Consider the following 19,501-nt stretch of genomic DNA (forward strand, 5'->3'; position numbering starts at 1 on the left):
CATGCAACTGTTTCCTTTTCAAGTATATATCCAATTCCCTAGTGATTTAGAAACATTTAATGCTCCAACTGTCACTGAATCCAAGGTGGAAAAGAATTCAAAACAGAAAATAATGGAAATACTCAGCAGGTCTGGCAGCATCCGTGGAGAGAGAAGCAGTGTCAACTTTTCAGGTCGTTGACCTTTCATCAGAACTGCAGAAACATTTTCTAGTTCTGACGAAGGGTCATCGTCCTGAAACGTTAACTCTGTTTCTCGCTCCATGGATGCTGTCTGACCTGCTGAGTATTTCCTGCATTTTCTGCTTTTATTTCATATTTCCAGCATCTGCAGTATTTTGCTTTTGTATTTGTGGAAAAGAATTACATGCTCAGAGGAAAATAGATTATGAAAGTAAGCTTGCAGGGAACATAAAAACTGACTGTAAAAGCTTTTATACATATGTGAAGAGAAAAAGATTGGTGAAGTCAAGCGTAGGTCCCTTACAGTCAGAATCAGGGGAATTTATAATGGGGAACAAAGAAATGGCTGACCAATTAAATACATATTTTGGTTCTGTCTTCACGAAGGAGGACACAAATAACCTCCCAGAGATGTCGGCGAATATAGGGACTAATGAGAGGGAGGAACTGAAAGAAATCAGTATTTGTAGGGAAATGGTGTTGGGGAAGTTGACGGGACTGAAAGCCGATAAATCCCCAGGGCCTGATAATCTACATCCTAGGGTACTTAAGGAAGTGGCCCTGGAGATAGTAGATGCACTGCTGGTCATCTTCCAGAACTCAATAGACTCTGGAACAGTACCCATGGATTGGAGGGTAGCTAATGTTACCCCACTATTCAAAAAAGGTGGTAGAGAAAAAGCGGGGAATTATAGACCGGTAAGCCTGACATCGGTAGTGGGGAAAATGCTAGAGTCCATTATAAAAGATGTAATAGCAGAGCACTTGGAGAGCAGTGACGGGATCGGACAAAGTCAACATGGATTTACAAAAGGTAAATCGTGCTTGACTAATCTACTGGAATTTTTTGAGGATGTAACTGGTAAAATAGATAAGGGAGAACCAGTGGATGTGGTGTATTTGGACTTTCAGAAGGCTTTCGATAAGGTCCCGCATAAGAGATTAGCTTGCAAAATCAAGGCACATGGGATTGGGGGCAAGGTATTGACTTGGATAGAGAAATGGTTGGCAGATAGAAAGCAAAGAGTTGGAATAAACGGGTCGTTTTCCGAGTGGCAGGCAGTGACTAGTGGGGTACCACAAGGATCGGTCCTAGGACCCCAGCTGTTCACAATATATATTAATGATCTGGACGAGGGAATTGGATGTAGTATCTCCAAATTTGCAGACGACACAAAGCTGGGTGGGAGGGTATGCTGTGAGGAGGATGTCGTGAAACTCCAGTACGATTTGGACAGGTTGGGTGATTGGGCAGAAACATGGCAAATGCACTATAATGTGGATAAATGTGAGGTTATCCACTTTGGTGGCAAAAATAGGAAGGCAGATTATTATTTGAATGGCAATAGATTGGGAGAAGAGGAAGTGCAAAGAGACCTGGGTGTTCTTGTGTACCAGTCGCTGAAGGTAAGCATGCAGGTGCAGCAGGCGGTTAAGAAGGCAAATGGTATGTTGGCCTTCGTAGCAAGAGGGTTCGAGTACAGGAACAAGGATGTCTTGCTGCAGTTGTACAGGGCCTTGGTGAGACCGCACCTTGAGTATTGTGTGCAGTTTTGGTCGCCTTATCTGAGGAAGGACGTTCTTGCCATGGAAGGAGTGCAGCGAAGATTCACCAGGCTGATACCTGGGATGGCAGGAATGACGTATGAGGAGAGATTGTGTCGATTGGGCTTGTACTCACTGGAGTTTAGAAGATTGAGAGGGGATCTCATCGAAACCTATAAAATTCTGTCAGGCCTGGACAGGCTAGATGCAGGAAGGATGTTCCCGATGGCCGGGGAGTCCAGAACTAGGGGTCATAGTCTAAGGATAAGGGGTAAGCCATTTAGGACTGAGATGAGGAGGAATTTCTTCACCCAGAGAGTGGTGAACCTGTGGAATTCTCTGCCACAGAGGGCGGTGGAGGCCAGTTCATTAAATATATTCAAGAAGGAGTTGGATATATTTCTTAAGGCTAAAGGGATCAAGGGATATGGGGAGAAGGCAGGGACAGGGTACTGAATTTGGATGATCAGTCATGATCTCATTGAATGGCGGAGCAGGCTCGAGGGCCGAATGGCCTACTCCTGCTCCTATCTTCTAAGCTGCTATCCTGATCTTGACGAGGAAGTGTAACCAGGACAAATACATAGGCTGCAATTTCACAGACCGAGAAGGGTCCGGGTCAGCCGGGGTCGGTGTCGCGGTCCCAGCCCGCTGCCTACTGCAGCCCGCACTCTCCAAGTGGTTTTACATTAATAGGGCTTGTTAAGCCCACCCTGCGAGGTTCCCGGCCAATTAAAAGGAAGTGGGTCTGATGACGTCATTTGATGACGTGTCATCAGCCGGTTTCCTTAAAGGGGCCATGTCCAAATTGATCTTGACATTTTTGTTGTCAGTAATCTACAGCCTTGAGGTGCACGGCTGCACCCAGGCTCTCCCATTACAGCACACAGGGAGGTTCTCTTCCCTTCCCATAGGCGGAAGAGACCTCCCCAGGAGATCAACGCAGCCTGGATGCACATTGCACAGGAGGGCACAAGCAGGGATGTCATCAGGAGGACCAGGCTGCAGTGGCGCAAACTTTTCAATGATCTGAGCAGATCATGAAACGTTACTGACAAACCACACTCAACCTCATCCTGCTGTGCCACTCGTCACATCCCCATCACTCTGCCTTCCCTACAGTACTCCTGCACATCTTTACTTACACCAACTTACCTTGCACCTCCACCCATCTCTCTCTATCTATGTTATCACTTCCCCATCTCACTAGCCACCCCTCACACTCACGCTCAACCTACTGCAAGCATACCAACTAACAACACACAAGGGTAGGCACCTGGGTGGTTTAGATAATGTTCATGTGAAGTTTCTGTTTATGTGTTGTCAAACATTGAAATCTATATTTTCAACACTTTACCTTATTGGACAGATCTGTGCTCACCTTTGGAAGTGTCTTAGTGAGTTCCAGTGAATGTTGAGACATAACATCCCCCACCCCCCCAATTATGATGAGTGTGAAAGGAATGGCTTGGACATTATAGGAATGCTTTATGGTGTTGGTGTGGGGTGGTTAATTAGCAATCTTGTTGTACAAGGCCCCTTGGGTCGGAGCGATCATAATATGATCGAATTCTTCATTAAGATGGAGAATGAAGTGGTTGACTCAGAGACTAGGGTGCTAAATTTAAATAAAGGAAACTATGATGGTCTGAGGCGTGAGTTGGGTAGGATTGATTGGGGAATGTCACTCAAAGGGTTGACGGTGGATAGGCAATGGCAAACATTCAAAGACCGCATGGATGAACTACAGAATTTGTTCATCCCAGTTTGGCATAAAAATAAAACAAAAAAGGTGACTCAACCATGGCTAACAAGGGAAATTAGGGATAGCATAAGATCCAAGGAGAGGACATATAAATTGGCCAGAAAAAGCAGTAAACCTGAGGATTGGGAGCAGTTTAGGATTCAGCAAAGGAGGACAAAGGGATTAATTAAGAAGGGGAAAATAGAATATGAGAGTAAGCTTTCAGGGAACATAAAAACTGACTGTAAAAGCTTTTTAGATATGTGAAGAGAAAAAGATTGGTAAAGTCAAGCATAGGTCCCTTGCAGTCAGAATCAGGGGAATTTATAATGGGGAACAAAGAAATAGCAGACCAATTAAATACATATTTTGGTTCTGTCTTCACAAAGGAGGACACAAATAACCTCCCAGAGATGTCGGGGAACATAGGGTCTGATGAAAGGGAGGAACTGAAAGAAATCAGTATTTGTAGGGAAATGGTGTTAGGGAAATTGATGGGATTGAAGGCCGATAAATCCCCAGGGCCTGATAATCTACATCCTAGGGTACTTAAGGAAGTGGCCCTAGGAATAGTAGATGCATTGCTGATCATCTTCCAACATTTGATGAAATCTGGAACAGTACCCATGGATTGGAGGGTAGCTAATGTTACCCCACTATTCAAAAAAGGTGGTAGAGAGAAAACGGGGAATTACATAAAAAGTGACATCGGTAGTGGGGAAAATGCTAGAGTCCATTATAAAAGATGTAATAGCAGAGCACTTGGAAAACAGTGACAGGATCAGACAAAGTCCACATGGATTTACAAAAGGTAAATCGTGCTTGACTAATCTACTGGAATTTTTTGAGGATGTAACTGGTAAAATAGATAAGGAAGAACCAGTGGATGTGGTGTATTTGGACTTTCAGAAGGCTTTTGATAAGGTCCCGCATAAGAGATTAGCGTGTAAAGTTAAGGCACATGGGATTGGGGGCAAGGTATTGACTTGGATAGAGAACTGGTTGGCAGACAGAAAGCAAAGAGTTGGAATAAATGGGTCTTTTTCTGAGTGGCAGGCAGTGACTAGTGGGGTACCGCAGGGATCGGTCCTTGGACCCCAGCTATTCACAATATATATTAATGATCTAGACAAGGGAACTAGATGCAATGTCTCCAAATTTGCAGACGACACAAAGCTGGGTGGGCATGTGTGCTGTGAGGAGGATGCCGAGAAACTCCAGGATGATTTGGACAGGTTGGGTGATTGGGCAAATGCATGGCAGATGCAATATAACGTGGATAAATGTGAGGTTATTCACTTTGGTGGCAAAAACAGGAAGGCAGATTATTATCTGAATGGCAATAGATTGGGAGAAGGGGAAGTGCAATGAGACCTGGGTGTCCTTGTGCACCAGTCACTGAAGGTAAGCATGTAGGTGCAGCAGGCGGTTAAGAAGGCAAATGGTATGTTGGCCTTCATAGCAAGAGGGTTTGAGTATAGAAACAAGGATGTCTTGCTGCAGTTGTACAGGGCCTTGGTGAGACCACATCTTGAGTATTGTGTACAGTTCTGGTCGCCTTATCTGAGGAAGGATGTTCTTGCCATGGAAGGAGTTCAGCGAAGATTCACCAGGCTGATACCTGGGATGGCAGGAATGACATATGAGGAGAGATTGGGTTGATTGGGCTTATACTCGCTGGAGTTTAGAAGAATGAGAGGGGATCTCATTGAAACTTATAAAATTCTGACAGGACTGGACAGACTAGATGCAGAAAGGATGTTCCCGATGGTCGGGGAGTCCAGAACCAGGGGTCACAGTCTAAGGATAAGGGGTAAGCCATTTAGGACAGAAATGAGGAGGAATTTCTTCACCCAGAGAGTGGTGAACCTGTGGATTTCTCTACCACAGAAGGCAGTAGAGGCCAATTCATTAAATATATTCAAGAAGGAGTTGGATATATTTCTTAAGGCTAAAGGGATCAAGGGGTATGGGGCGAAAGCAGGGACCGGGTACTGAATTTGGATGATCAGCCATGATCGCATTGAATGGCGGAGCAGGCTCGAGGGGCCGAATGCCCCACTCCTGCTCCTATCTTTTATATTTCTATGTTTCTATGTCAACCTGTGCATTATGTAGCAGCCAGGGTGTACAGCGTCAAGTGAAGTAAATCTGGCCATGGTGATGCCATTGCTGGCCTCCCGGGCAGCAATGTTGTTGGGTAATGATGCCCTGTGTCCTGTGCAGCATCATGTGATTGCAGAGAAGGTTGTTATTGTTGTTGGTGATGTTGGTGTGCCTGGTGATGTTGGTGCTGGGGCTGATCGTAGTGGGATTCTGAGGACCAAGGTGTGATTCTTTCAAGTGTACCGATGTTACTGGAATAGATGGCAGCTGAAGTTGAGATGACAGACGTGATCTGTCAATGGTGAGAGAGCTTGCTCCAAGGAGGTGACAGTGGATAGAGAGCTTACTCCAAACATTTCCAAACTGCATAAAGCTCAAAAGTGTCCTCCAAGTCCTGAAGGCTCAAGCTTCTGACATTGCAAAGTGACCAGCTGTGAAATGGAAGCTTTTATACCACTTTTGCTGCTGTCACCTATTCACAGCAACGGGGAGACATAGAGAACCCGACCTACTTACCTGACGTGATCTCCAAATGATGTGAACCCCGTTAAAAAAGTGGGAAAATAGAAATAGGCTGGCAAAATAGTAGTTAACAAGCATTTAACTATCTTAAATGCCTCCCCAGTCGCTTGGTGTCAGGTCTGTTCTGAAATTGCAGATCCCACACTTTGGAAACACATGGAGGTGGGTTCGGAGCGGTTTCCCAACCCACTGTCAATCATTTCGATTTTGACAGCGGACCCGCCTCCGAACCCGCACTCTGAGCGTCGGCAAAATCACGGCCATAGATACTTCTTTAAAATTTATATTCTGGTGAATGGGTTTAAGTGCAATCCATCCGCCTATGGAATTTGAATTCAAATCCAGTCTAGACTGATGGGACAGAAGTATTCTCACTGGATGTAAGGGTACCAAGTAATATAAGTCTGGCAGTCTCACTCTAGTTCCTTAGGGATGCAAGGCAATAGCACAGAGGTTCATATAAATTGCCACGAGTCGGCACTAAACCGACAACTCTAATCGTAGATGGATGGTGCCACAATACGCAATAGAGTGTTAGTCTGAGGGTTTGAGCACGTATTTCGTAGGAATACACTCCATCTAACTTGCATTATATTTGACTGGGAATGTGTAATACATCATCAAAAATGATTTTTTTTCCCTTTCCCATAGTTGCTTCTTGAAATTAAGAAAAAATCTAAATCACACACGTGTATCATCTGCTTTTAAATTTCTAAATGGCAATTCCTACCACCAAAGTTTCTGTTAGGAAATCTGGCGTGGATCACCTCAACAGCAGGGGTTTTCATGCAGGGCGGGACTGTTTTCTACTTTCAGTTTCTCTTTCTGCCCTTCTCTTCCCAAGATAGGATGTTTTGCTGCAATGCAGTGCTTCATCTGTCACCTCGGCTGAGACCAGGCCAACGCATCCATCCAAAGCGAACAAGGCTGAATGGCAATTAAAGCTGGGGTTTGAAATCATGACCCTTTTGTTGACAGTGTTGATGAACGTAACGCTACTCCTAACTTTACTGCATCTTAATGCTTTTATTTTTAGAATTAGGATAACAAATTTCCATTCCAAATGATAGCTTAGCCTTAAAGTAACTTTACTAGAAGCCGACAGTACTTTAATAGTTTTAATAGTAGGTTCAGTTTGAACTAGTAAATAGAGAAGCTGCCTCTGAAAGTACTGCATTGTGTATATAAAATCAGTACGGAGGCACAGTTTGTGCTGGCGTGAATTGCCGATACTGACTCCGCTCCTTGGAAAAATATATTTATAGTCAAAGGGCAAAGCTCCACTGTGAATGTCTGGAAAGCTGTTGGTTAAGTGATGCGTAAACAGGGTTTCCGCTGAGGCTTCGGCGGCGCAGCAGGAGAAGTCTCAAGGAAATTTGCCCCCTAAGAGTTTTATTACAACTTTTGGGAGCGCGAATTCAAAAGAATAGAGTGCTTAAAGACAGGGCAATGAAAAATGACTGAGATTTTCTGTAATTCTGGTGACTGATTCAGGTGGGAAACTCACCTCAGATTCCTTACTTGATGGACAAGGTACACTGACATCAAAGAGTAGTGTGAGAAACCCAAACCAGTTTAAGTCCCTTTGCCAGTTACTGGGACTTTCTCTTTAAAAATGAAAAAAAAGGATTTCTACCCAAAATAGATTTTTTTTTTCATGAAGATTAATTAACATGGTAGACTTTTCTCATCTTAAATTATGCCGTTAACATTTTGCAGATTGTTTCGTATTTAATATTTTGCAGAATATTTTGCGCTTTTTAATAAATAAATATATTAGTTATTATCGTCTGTTTACCTGATTTTAAAATTTGTGATTCAAAAGTAAGTGTCACAAAGTAGCCTAAGAATACATATAATACGATAAACTGCAGTCAGTGTAATTATTAATCCTTTGGGTCAGGCTACACTGCAAAGGCAGATTGCATGAAAGGGACAGGTTCTGAATTATAGGGTTTAAGGTCCATGCACAAGAACTGTTATGGAACCATTGAGAAAGAAAACAGTTCCTGAAAGTGTAATAATCTCTGTATCCTCATTCATTTATCACTGGCGTCTCTTTACTGCCTGTAGTGCATTTATTGATGGATTGGTTGTGGAGAGCGAGGGTTAATGTCTGCATTTTTCCTTCTTAGGACAGCTGGACATTTTCTGGGCCATATTTCAGTTTGTCATTGCACGCTCCTTATTAATCCCAGTAAAGGCCCTGTGACAGAAACTAGATCTGTCCTGTTTCAAATTCTGTTACTTTTATGTAACATCTTTTAATTCATTATCTGGGCCAAAGTTGGCAAAATTAAACTAGTTTCTGTTCATTGCTGTCTGGAAGGGACTTATTCTGCCTCCTTGGGTGGGTGTGGGTGTTTTGAGTGAATGCACACAATCCTGCCTGGAGTCTATATGCTAGCATCAAAGGACAGACAGTCTCTATTTAGATTAATTACTGGGAGACAGACAAAAAATGGTTTGATTAATTTCTCAGCAATGGTTTTGATGTTTGACACTGTGACAGACACATTATCTGTAATGGTTGTCTTATCAAAAGTATCCTGCTAGAACTATACTACATTTTTCACTTATGATATGAAGGCTTCTTTTGGCATAAAGGTCTTAATGGAAAATCTTCCCCCCCAAGAGTATTCGGTGGGTAGTCTGCATTAATTCTGGTATAACCCAATGATAAAGGGCAGATGGTTAACCTTAAAGAATGCTACATCCAATTTGCTACATGCATATGGTTAAGTTCCATTTCAGAAGAGACTTAGGCCTGCTTATGGAAGCTGCCTTTTGTAGTGAACATGAGTGAAGAGTGTTGAGGAAACAGCCCAAATCGTTCTCTGTTTCTGGATATTGTACTGTGTGCCTTGGTAGACCAGGAAAACATTTTTCACGTTACTTGAAAGAACAATTATGTTTTTCTAGGAACCTAAGCTGGACTGGTGCTGGTGGGCATCCTGAATCTGTGGGTTCTTGTAGACAGGGTGAAATTCCTCCTATTCGTAATTTTAGAGTAAAGTTAAGTGTGATTGCAAAGGAACTGTTTTCACTAAAATCATTGACAGTCTGGGATTTCAATCCCACGAGAGCTGGAATCATTTATTTTTGGAGAAAGGCGCTTTTTTTTAAATGTTATTGTTGTGTAACCAGCATTTTAGCCTGTGCAATGTAAAAATATAAGAAAACTCAAGACTGTGAAAAGGCCGATCAACTCATCAAACCTCCTCTCTCCAGTTCTCTAACTGTCCCATTATAGCATTTAGCTGCATCACTGGAAGCTATTCAGTGAAGGCCCAGTTGTAAAGTGTCCTGATTTTGCATAGAACCATTAATGATAATGTCCCGGGGGCATTAAAACCTTGGCCCTTCCAGTGCACTCCTGTTGTGACTCCAGCAGAAGTCTGGAAGCAGGGCCGAAGATTAGGCTGGGACCTACGTCCAGTAGGTCTTGTTGGGGGCAGAGCCTCTGCCCACCCCAAACAAGGACACTGGCATAAGAGGGCCAAGACGTAAGAAAACTCACTAAGCACTTGGTTGAGTATAAAACAAGGCTTTAATCAACTGTTTCACAACCATGAGATTCTAGGTACATCACTAGTTCCTGGTTACAAAAACGTCCTGGGCAACCTGGGCCCACGCCCGAGTATTTATACTCCTTGGACAGCGCCACCAGCTGGCCGCCCAGTGTTATTTCATGAGTCATTTCTTCATGAATGATAAGATTCATGACAGGCCATGTCTGGAGAAAGGAATCCCAGGCTGGCGGAGCATCGGTGGGCTGGCATATCCGGTGAGAGCGGGCATGACAATGGATGTGAGATTGTGGTCAGGACCCCCAGAGATCAAGATTTTTTAATAAATGATTCGCCAACTCCCTTTATAAAGTGTACAGGTTATTTATCTTTCTTGGGGAGGCCTGGCATCACCCCTGCTGCCCAGGAGCTGGCACCCTCCATTGCATTTTACAGCCCTTTCAGACAGGAGGGTGCTTATGATTTGCCCCAAGTAGCACAGGTGCCAGCCTGGGTTACTGGAGTTAAGTGAGCTCCCTGGACCCCAGGAGGGATCAGCAGTGGTGGGCTTATCCTGGCATTTTTGCCAGGACCAAGGGCCTGTGGGGTTTTGCCCCCGGTTGCTACGGCTTGTGAAACTAATCAGTAGGTAATATATTTTTGCATGATTGCAAGATCATTGCAATGCCTCATATCATGATTCAGCTGTTCTGGTGTGTCACAACTTTGTCTTCATATTTTTCCAGTGTTATTTCGTCCCTGTGTTTTCTTATGCAGACACGCATGACTAAAAACACAGTGAGAAAAGATGATAGAAAAGGGCGATTTATATGTTAATTGTGAATGAATAATTAATACACCTTCTGTTAAATGTATGCCAAAGAAAGATTTGCGTTTATATAGCGCTTTTCACGATTTCAAGACGTCCCAAAGCGCTTTACAGCCAATGAAGTGTAGTCACTGTTGTAATGTAGGAAACGTGGCAGCCAATTTGCGCACAGCAAGCTCCCACAAACAGCAATGTGATAATGACCAGATAATCTATTTTAGTGATGTTGTTTGAGGCATAAATATTGGCCAGGACACCAGGGAGAAATCACCTGCTCTTCTTTGAATAGAGCCATGGGATCTTTTATATCCATTTGAGATGGCAGACGGGGCTTTGGTTTAACATCGCATCTGAAAGACAGCACCTCCAACAGTGCAGCACTCCCTCGCTGCTGCACTGGGAGTGTCAGACTTGATTTTTGCTCAAGTCTCTGACGTGGGGCTTGAACTTGCAACCTTCTGACTCAAAAGGCAAGCGCGCTGCCATTGAGCCAAGGCTGACACCTGGATGTACCTGTAAGCAGACTGTACAGCAGCTTGTATAAGTGCAGAAAGTTACAACAGAAAACCTTTTGAATGTAAGAAGTACAGAGATTTGAATTTGGGGTCATAAGAATATAAGAACATAAGAATTAGGAGCAGGAGTCAGCCACTTGGCCCCTCAAGCCTGCTCTGCCATACGGCCCCTCGAGCCTGCTCCGCCATACAGCCCCTCGAGCCTGCTCCGCCATACGGCCCCTCGAACCTGCTCCGCCATACGGCCCCTCGAGCCTGCTCCGCCATACGGCCCCTCGAGCCTGCTCCACCATACGGCCCCTCGAGCCTGCTCCGCCATACGGCCCCTCGAGCCTGCTCCGCCATACGGCCCCTCGAACCTGCTCTGCCATACGGCCCCTCGAACCTGCTCCGCCATTCAATAAGATCATGGCTGATCATCGACCTCAACTCCACTTTCCCGCCCGATCTCCATATCCCTTGATTCCCCTAGAGTCCAAAAATCTATCAATCTCGGCCTTGAATATACTCAAAGACTCAGCATTCACAGCCCTCTGGGGCAGAGAATTCCAAAGATTCACAACCCTCTGAGTGAAGAAACTCCTCCTCATCTCGGTCTTAAATGGCCGACCCCTTATCCTGAGACTATGCCCCCTAGTTCTAGACTCTCCAGCCAGGGGAAACAGCCTCTCAGCATCTACCCTGTCAATCCCCTTCAGGTCAATTGGCATCTTTAAAATGGAACTGTTTAAAATAGAGATGCAAAGCACTGCTTGACTCCTAGTGCTAGTTGATACCTTGGTGTTCCCTAAATGGTGTGGGAGGAATATTCATTTGAAAATTTATACATGGAGCAGGCTTGATGGGCTGAATGGCCTGTTTCTGCTCCATATTTCTCACTGGTTGTGATACACATAACTAATCAAATCACTGGAGTAGACCTTGACTTTGTGCGATCTGCTGCTGCTGAAACCCTCATCCATGCCTTTGTTACCTCTAGACTGGACTATTCCAATGCTCTCCTGGGCGGCCTCCCACCTTGCACCCTCCAAAAACTTGAGCTCATTCAAAACTCTGCTGCCCGTAACTGAACTCGCACCAAGTCCCGTTCACCCATCACCCCCTTGCTTGCTGACCTACATTGGCTCCCGGTCCGGCAACGCCTCAATTTTAATATTCTCATCCTTGTTTTCATCCTCACCCCTGCCTATCTTTGTAACCTCCTCCGGCCCTACAGCCCTCCGGGATCTCGGCGCTCCTCCAATTCTGGCCCCAATTTTCATCACTCCACCATTGGCGGCCGTGCCTTCAGCTGCCGAGGCCCCAAGCTCTGGAATTCCCTCCCTAAACCTCTCCTCCTCTCTACCTCTCTCGCTTCCTTTAAGATGCTCCTTAAAACCTACATCTTTGACCAAGCTTTTGGTCATCTGCCCGAATATTCTACAGTTCGATGTCAAGTTCTGTTGATAATCGCTCCTGTGAAGCGCCTTACTACATTAAAGGCGCTATATAAATGCATGTTGTTGCTGTTGTTGAGAGTATAAAACGGGTGATGGCGAGTTGGCAGCCGGTTTTACATCTCTATTGAATGGGAAATAAACATCGAGATGTAAAATGGGCTGCCGACTTGACATCGCCCGCTTTATACTGCTGAACAGTCAAGATCTCCCCCACTCAGACTGTGTTTATTCAAAAGTAGCTTGGCTCCTTTCGCAAGCTTGGCAGAGAATCAGCAAAACTTGCAACATTTGTATTGAATATCAAAACTTGCAACATTTGTATTTGCAAGGGACGAGGTACAAGCTGCAGCTCGTTTTTAAAGTTCATTCTCGAGACCTGGGCATCGCTGCCAAGGCCGACATTTATTGTTCCCTCAGTTGCCCCTCGAGAAGATGGCGGTGGGCCTTCTTCTTGAACCGCTGCAGTCCGTGTGGTGAAGATGCTCAGCGGTTTGATACAAACCGAGTTGTTTGCTCGGCCAGTTCAGGGGACGGTTAAGAGTTAACCATGTTGGTGTGGGACTGGAATCACATATACATACGATATATATATGCCGCAGAAACAGGCCATTCGGCCCAACCAGTCCATGCCGGCGTTTATGCTCCACACGAGCCTCCTCCCGTCTTTCCTCATCTAAATCTATCAGCATAACCCTCTATTCCCTTCTCCCTCATATGCTTATCCAGCCTCCCCTTAAATGCATCTATACGATTCGCTTCAACCACTCCCTGTGGTAGCGAGTTCCACATTCTCACCACTCTCTGGGTAAAGAAGTTTCTTCTGAATTCCCTATTGGATTTCTTGGTGACTATCTTATATTGATGGCCTCTAGTTATGCTCTTCCCCACAAGTGAAAACATTCTCTCTGTATCCACTCTATCAAAACCTTTCATAATTTTAAAGACCTCTATTAGGTCACCCCTCAGCCTTCTTTTTTCAAGAGGAAAGAGACCCAGCCTGTTCATCCTTTCCTGATATGTATACCCTCGCATTTCTGGTATCATCCTTGTAAACCTTCTCTGCACCCTCTCCAGTGTCTCTATATCCTTTTTATAATATGGCGACCAGAACTGTACGCAGTACTCCAGGTGTGGTCTAAAGGGCATTAGTGAACCAGTTGAGATTTAACAACAATTTGACCGCTTCACGGTCATGGTTTACTGATACCGGCTTTTTACTTCCAGATTTATTTTTTAAGCTAAATTCAAATTCTCAAACCGCCATGGTAGGATTTGAACTCACGCTCTGCTGGATTATAGTCTGGGCTTCTCGATTACTAGTCTAGTACAGGAAACTTTCGATTTACCGGCACCTAAATAACCGGAAATCTCGGTTAACCGGCAAAATTCAGGAGTAGGTTCAGGTAACTTTTATTACTTGCCTTCCTCCATTTGTTGCTGTGCAAGGGTGTGGCTGCAGCTGTAGCTAAGCTACAGAGACACTTGCAACTTGTGGCCATTGTTCTGAAGCTGTGCAACAGGGTTTGTTGCTTTATACGGAGCTCTCAGCTCCGTATCTTTTACTATAGCTTTCGGTTATCCGGAATTTTTGATGAACCGGCACCACGTCGGTCCCGTCCATGCCGGATAAAAAAAAGTTTCCTGTAACATTTTAAACTAATACCTGGAATGGGCGGGTTGTCTTATGAGGAAAGGTTGGACAGGCTAGGCTTGTATCCGCTGGCATTTAGAAGAGTAAGAGGTGACTTGATTGAAACATACATATATGAAACATAGATCCTGAGGGGTCTTGACAGGGTGGATGTGGAGAGGATGTTTCCTCTTGTGGGTGAATCTAGAACTAGGGGTCACTGTTTAAAAATAAGGGGTCGCCCATTTAAGATAGAGATGAGGAGAAATTTTTTCTCACAGAGGGTCGTGAGTCTTTGGAACTCTCTTCCTCAGAGGGCGGTGGAAGCAGAATCTTTGAATATTTTTAAGGCAGAGGTAGATAGATTCTTGATAAGCAAGGGGGTGAAAGGTTATCGGGGGTAGGCGGGAATGTGGAGTAATCAGATCAGCCACGATCTTATTGAATGGCGGAGCAGGCTCGAGGGGTCGAGTGGCCTACTCCTGCTCCTAATTCGTAAGTTCGTAAACTGCTTGTGACTAGTGACTGATTAAAGGGAACCTTTGCAAAAACGAGAATAGGATGGAACTGTCATTTTGGTCAAAATAACTTTTAGGATTATGTGACATTTCAATAGAATGCAGATCCCTTTTTAATACTAGAATGTGAGTAGTTTGTTTTCTGGTTTCTAGATTTACCCATGTTTGCTATTTTCAGTGTCCTTGTACACTGTTCTTTTCTCTCCATCCCTGTGGAATTATCCAGGTCCAATAAATGGATAATAATGCAAATGTCGCAAGTATTTGACATTTATGTCAATCCCATGAATAGCAAGGTCACACAGAGAAGGTTGTAGAGGCAAGAAAACAAAAATAAGGCATTTAAACAAAAGGAAATCTTTCTGTGATCTGCAGGGATATAAAATTAATTATAAAAAAAGAAAGATTTATAAAAATAAGTAAAAACAAATAAACATTTCTACAAGCAGCATGAAACTCTCATACATGGGGAATATCACAGAGCAAGGGAAGAGGTTATAGGCCAATCTCTCAATTGAAAATAACCCTTTGTAACCTTGCTCTATCCCCTCTGTCAAAATCCACAAGACCCTCGAGGTTCTGCAAATTAAACTTTTGAAAATTACAAGCAGCTGCATGGATGGCCCTGGAGAGTTGCGAGTGTTTTGAAAATCAATCTAAAGATTTTTTTTTATATTTTAAAAGCATGTGTCGTTTTTAGTGGGAAATTGCAAGACGATGAGGAACTGTGCTCTCGGATTGGAAAAAGCTTGCAGCAATGCAGCCCAAGTCAACTGTATCCCAACTCGTGATGGCTTTGCAGTCTGCTTTATGGTCCCAAAATAATATGCGAACATACGAAAACGTCGACTAGGGAAAGACCAGCTGGTCCATCTAGCCTGTCTCACACAGTTGTGATACCTTATGCATCAGGTCAAGAGCGTCCCTGCTCCCTTGGTGCGATGTAGGCTCCTGGGAGTGGCAGATAAACCAGATCAAAAATCCAAGGCCAATTAGGGAACAAAAAGAATCTGGAAAATTCCTCTCCGATCCCGAGAGACCATATTGACCGTGGCTTATATAATTTGATACCTAACTCTTGTATGATGCTAGCTTCAGCCCAGGAACTGGTCCAGCTCTCTCTAGAAGGTACACTGCAAGTCAGCACTCACCACCCAAGCCGGCAAGGTGTTGCACAGGTCTACTTTTCTCTGGGAGAAGATCATCTAACCTATTTCTTCCCATGTGTAATTTATACGCGTGACCTCCTGGTCTATCCCAGCCTATCTAACTTCAATAATTTGTCAGTGTGCACACAACTGAGTCCTTTCATTATTTTATAGACCTCAATCACGTCATGCCTGAGTCTATGCTTCACTAAAATATATAGACCCAGCTCTTTAAGCCTAACTGGCTAGCTAAGATTTTTAAACTGGGAATCATTCCCAGGGCCTTCCTCTGTACCTTTTCCAAAACCTCTGTATCAACCACCATGTGAGGGGACCAAAACTGGCCACAGTATTGTAAATGAGGATCAACCAATGTCTTGTATGAAGACAAACTGGTACGTTTCATTTTGTAATGAATAGTCCTGTGAATGCACCCCAGTACCCAATTTGCTTTAACTATAGCTTCACAACTTTGGTCGTGAACCTTTTAGAGAGTTATGAACTACGATATCAAGATTGCTTCCTTTCACCACAGGCTGCAGTTCTGTATTTGTAAGGTGTAACTATGCTTAGCGTTGGTCCTGCCCACATGCATGTCACTGCACTTCTCCAGATTAAATGCCATTTGCCAAAGGCGTGCCCATTCCCCCAACACATCGAGATATGCTTGCGGTTGTCTGGTCTTCTCCATAAGTGTTAACGCCAGCACAAAACTCTGTATCTGTTGGATCCGTGATTCTTAGAGTATGATGTTTTCCAATAACTACACGGAGGCTGTAACTTAACAATCAACAGGTGTTTACTGGAGTAGGGTAGTCTCAAGACTGGCAGTACAGAGGCATGCTCAAGGCTTATATACAGGTGTGGTCACTGCCGGTACTACAGTATACAGGAGCTGTAAAAGTAGTTCTCTCTTAAAGGTACATACACTACAATTCCTCCCCTTTTAGATTAGCAGTACCCATAATATTCAAATAACAATTAACACTTTAGCATGCACATTAAACAGAAATAGTCCATTTATAGATTCAGTCTTTGGGGCGGCTTCCTGATCCTTCCTGGATAGCGCCTTTCCTCAGGTTCTTGTTCTTGGTGCGGAGGCGATTCTGGCCCCCTTTCGTCGGTTAGTACATCAGTTTCCACTGCTACTGTTTCTGAGGTAGATGCTACCGGTATGTCGGGTTCATCCCCAGGTACATGAGACATGGGGTTGACTCGTTCCTGTGACGCTAAGATCTGGTCGACGTGGCGTCTCACAATGTTCTCCCCAACATCCACTGTGTACATTAATGGCCCCTGCCGTGTGCATATCGTTCCGGGTTGCCATTTTTCTGTTCGGTAGTCACGGGCCAAGACTGGTTGTCCTACATTGAAGCTCCTTGTCGGCTTCTCATTGATGTGCTGGAATTGTTTGTCCTCAACATTTCTTCGCACATTTGGTCTGAGCAAATCCAGACGAGATCTCAACCTTCGGTTAAAGAACATCATGGCCGGGGTCTGGTTGGTAACTGCATGTGTCGCATTTCTGTAGGCTAACAGGAAATTGTCCACCTTGTGCTGTAGTGGAATTTCATCATCGCACATGGCCTTTATCGCCTTTTTAAAGGTTTGTACGAACCTCTCAGCCAATCCATTTGTGGCTGGATGATACGGGGCGGATGTGTAATGCCTTACCCCATTCCTTCTCATAAATTTCCGAAACTCTTCGGACACAAACTGTGGTCCATTATCAGAACAAATCTGCTCTGGCAAGCCGTTCCTGGCAAATATGGTCCGTAGGATTGCAATCGTTTTCTCTGTAGTGGTTGAAGACATTTTTATCACCTCAGGCCATTTCGAGTGAGCATCCACTGCTATTAAGAACATTGAGTCCATGAATGGACCAGCAAAATCAATATGCACCCATTGCCATGGAGAGGAGGGCCACTCCCATGGGTGTAGAGGGGCATGTGGTGGTGCATTTTGGACCTTCTGGCATCCTGAGCAGCTCCTGGTTAGGTCCTCGATTTGTTGATCGATCCCCGGCCACCACACATAAGCCCTAGCAAGGCTTTTCATTTTCACCCCTCCCAGATGACCTTCGTGAGGCTCATTTAGCACTCTCTCCCTTAACTTGGGTGGAATTACCACTCGGGATCCACACATCACTGTCCCCTGGCATACTGACAGCTGTTCTCTTCTGGATGAGAATGCTGGCACCAGTGAGTCGCCATGTGTTGGCCATCCCCACACCGTCAAATCATATACCCGAGACAGTGTCGGATCATTGCGGGTCTCCTTCTCTATATCCGTGTTAGTTACTGGCAATCGTTCAATTATTGACGAATAAAATATCTCGATAGGGTCCACTGCTGGTGCTTCCTCCACAGTAGGCAGTCGCAGGCGTGATAGCCCATCAGCGTTTCCATGCTGTTTCGTGCCTTTATATTCTATTTCATATTGGTTCGCCCCTAGAAAAAGGGACCATCTTTGTAACCGTTGTGCAGTCATCACCGGAACGCCCTTCTTTGGATTAAAGATGGAGACAAGTGGTTGGTGGTCAGTCAGCAAGGTGAGCTGCTGCCCATGCAGATAGTGGTTGAATTTTTTTACTCCCCATACTAGGCTGAGGGCCTCCCTGTCAATCTGGGCGTAGTTGCGCTCGGCTGAGGTTAGTGACCGAGACGCAAAGGCTACTGGCCTCTCCAACCCGTCTGGGAATTTGTGCGACAGCACCGCTCCAATACCATAGGGTGATGCATCACATGCCAAATGAATTGGTAGTGCTGGGTTGAAATGGGCCAACACCTCTTTTGATGTGATCAATTCTTTGCACTTCTGGAAAGCTCATTTACGTTCGTCATTCCACTTCCATGGTACCCCCGTTTGCAGTAGGTTGTTCAGTGGGTGTAATACTGTAGACAAATTTGGTAAGAACTTATGGTAGTAGTTCACCAGCCCGAGGAACGACCTCAGTTGTGACACATTTTCCGGTGCTGGAGCCTTGACTACTGCCTCAATCTTTTCAGGGGACTTATGTAACCCCTCTTCATCAATAACGTGGCCACAATACGAGATCTGCTTCTGGAAAAACTCGCACTTGTGGCGATTAGCTCGTAGCCCATATTCCTTTAATCTAGTGAGCACCTTCTCCAGGTTGACGAGGTGATCACTGTCATTTTTGCCCGTGACCAGGATGTCGTCCAAATAACACTGGGTCCCTGGAATCCCTTGCAGGACTTGATCCATCGCCCTTTGCCAAATAGCTGGAGCCGATGCTACCCCGAACACCAGTCGGTTGTATTGGTAGAGACCTTTATGAGTGTTGATCGTGAGGTATTGTTTCGAGGCTTCTTCTACCTCCATTTGCAAGTACGCCTGGGCTAGATCAATTTTGGTGAAGCGTTTACCTCCAGATAGCGAGGCGAAAATATCCTCAATCCGTGGAAGCGGATATTGTACCGTGTGAAGGACTGGGTTCACTGTCACCTTAAAATCCCCACAGATGCGGACCTTCTTTGGTTCCCCAGGCGTATTACTCAACGACCTCTTCATTACAGGAACGATGGGTGTAGCCCACTCGCTCCAGTCTACTTTGGACAGTACTCCTGAATGTTCCAACCCTTCCAGCTCTGCTTCGACGGCTGGTCGGATTGCATAAGGCACTGGTCTGGCCTTAAGAAACTTTGGGCTTGCATTTTCCTCTATTTTAATTGTTGCTGTTATGCCTTTTAGTGTTCGAGTCCCTCCTGGAACACTTCTTTTGCGTCAGTTAGCATTTTTGACAGTCGTACAGGTGTGATGTCGTCATCCTTTTTGGCCTCAACCTTCAGTG

The sequence above is a fragment of the Somniosus microcephalus genome, chromosome 11 (assembly GCF_052327205.1).
Source record: "Somniosus microcephalus isolate GS21.2 chromosome 11, FLI_Smic_1.0, whole genome shotgun sequence".
In the NCBI taxonomy this organism is placed as follows: Eukaryota; Metazoa; Chordata; class Chondrichthyes; order Squaliformes; family Somniosidae; genus Somniosus; species Somniosus microcephalus.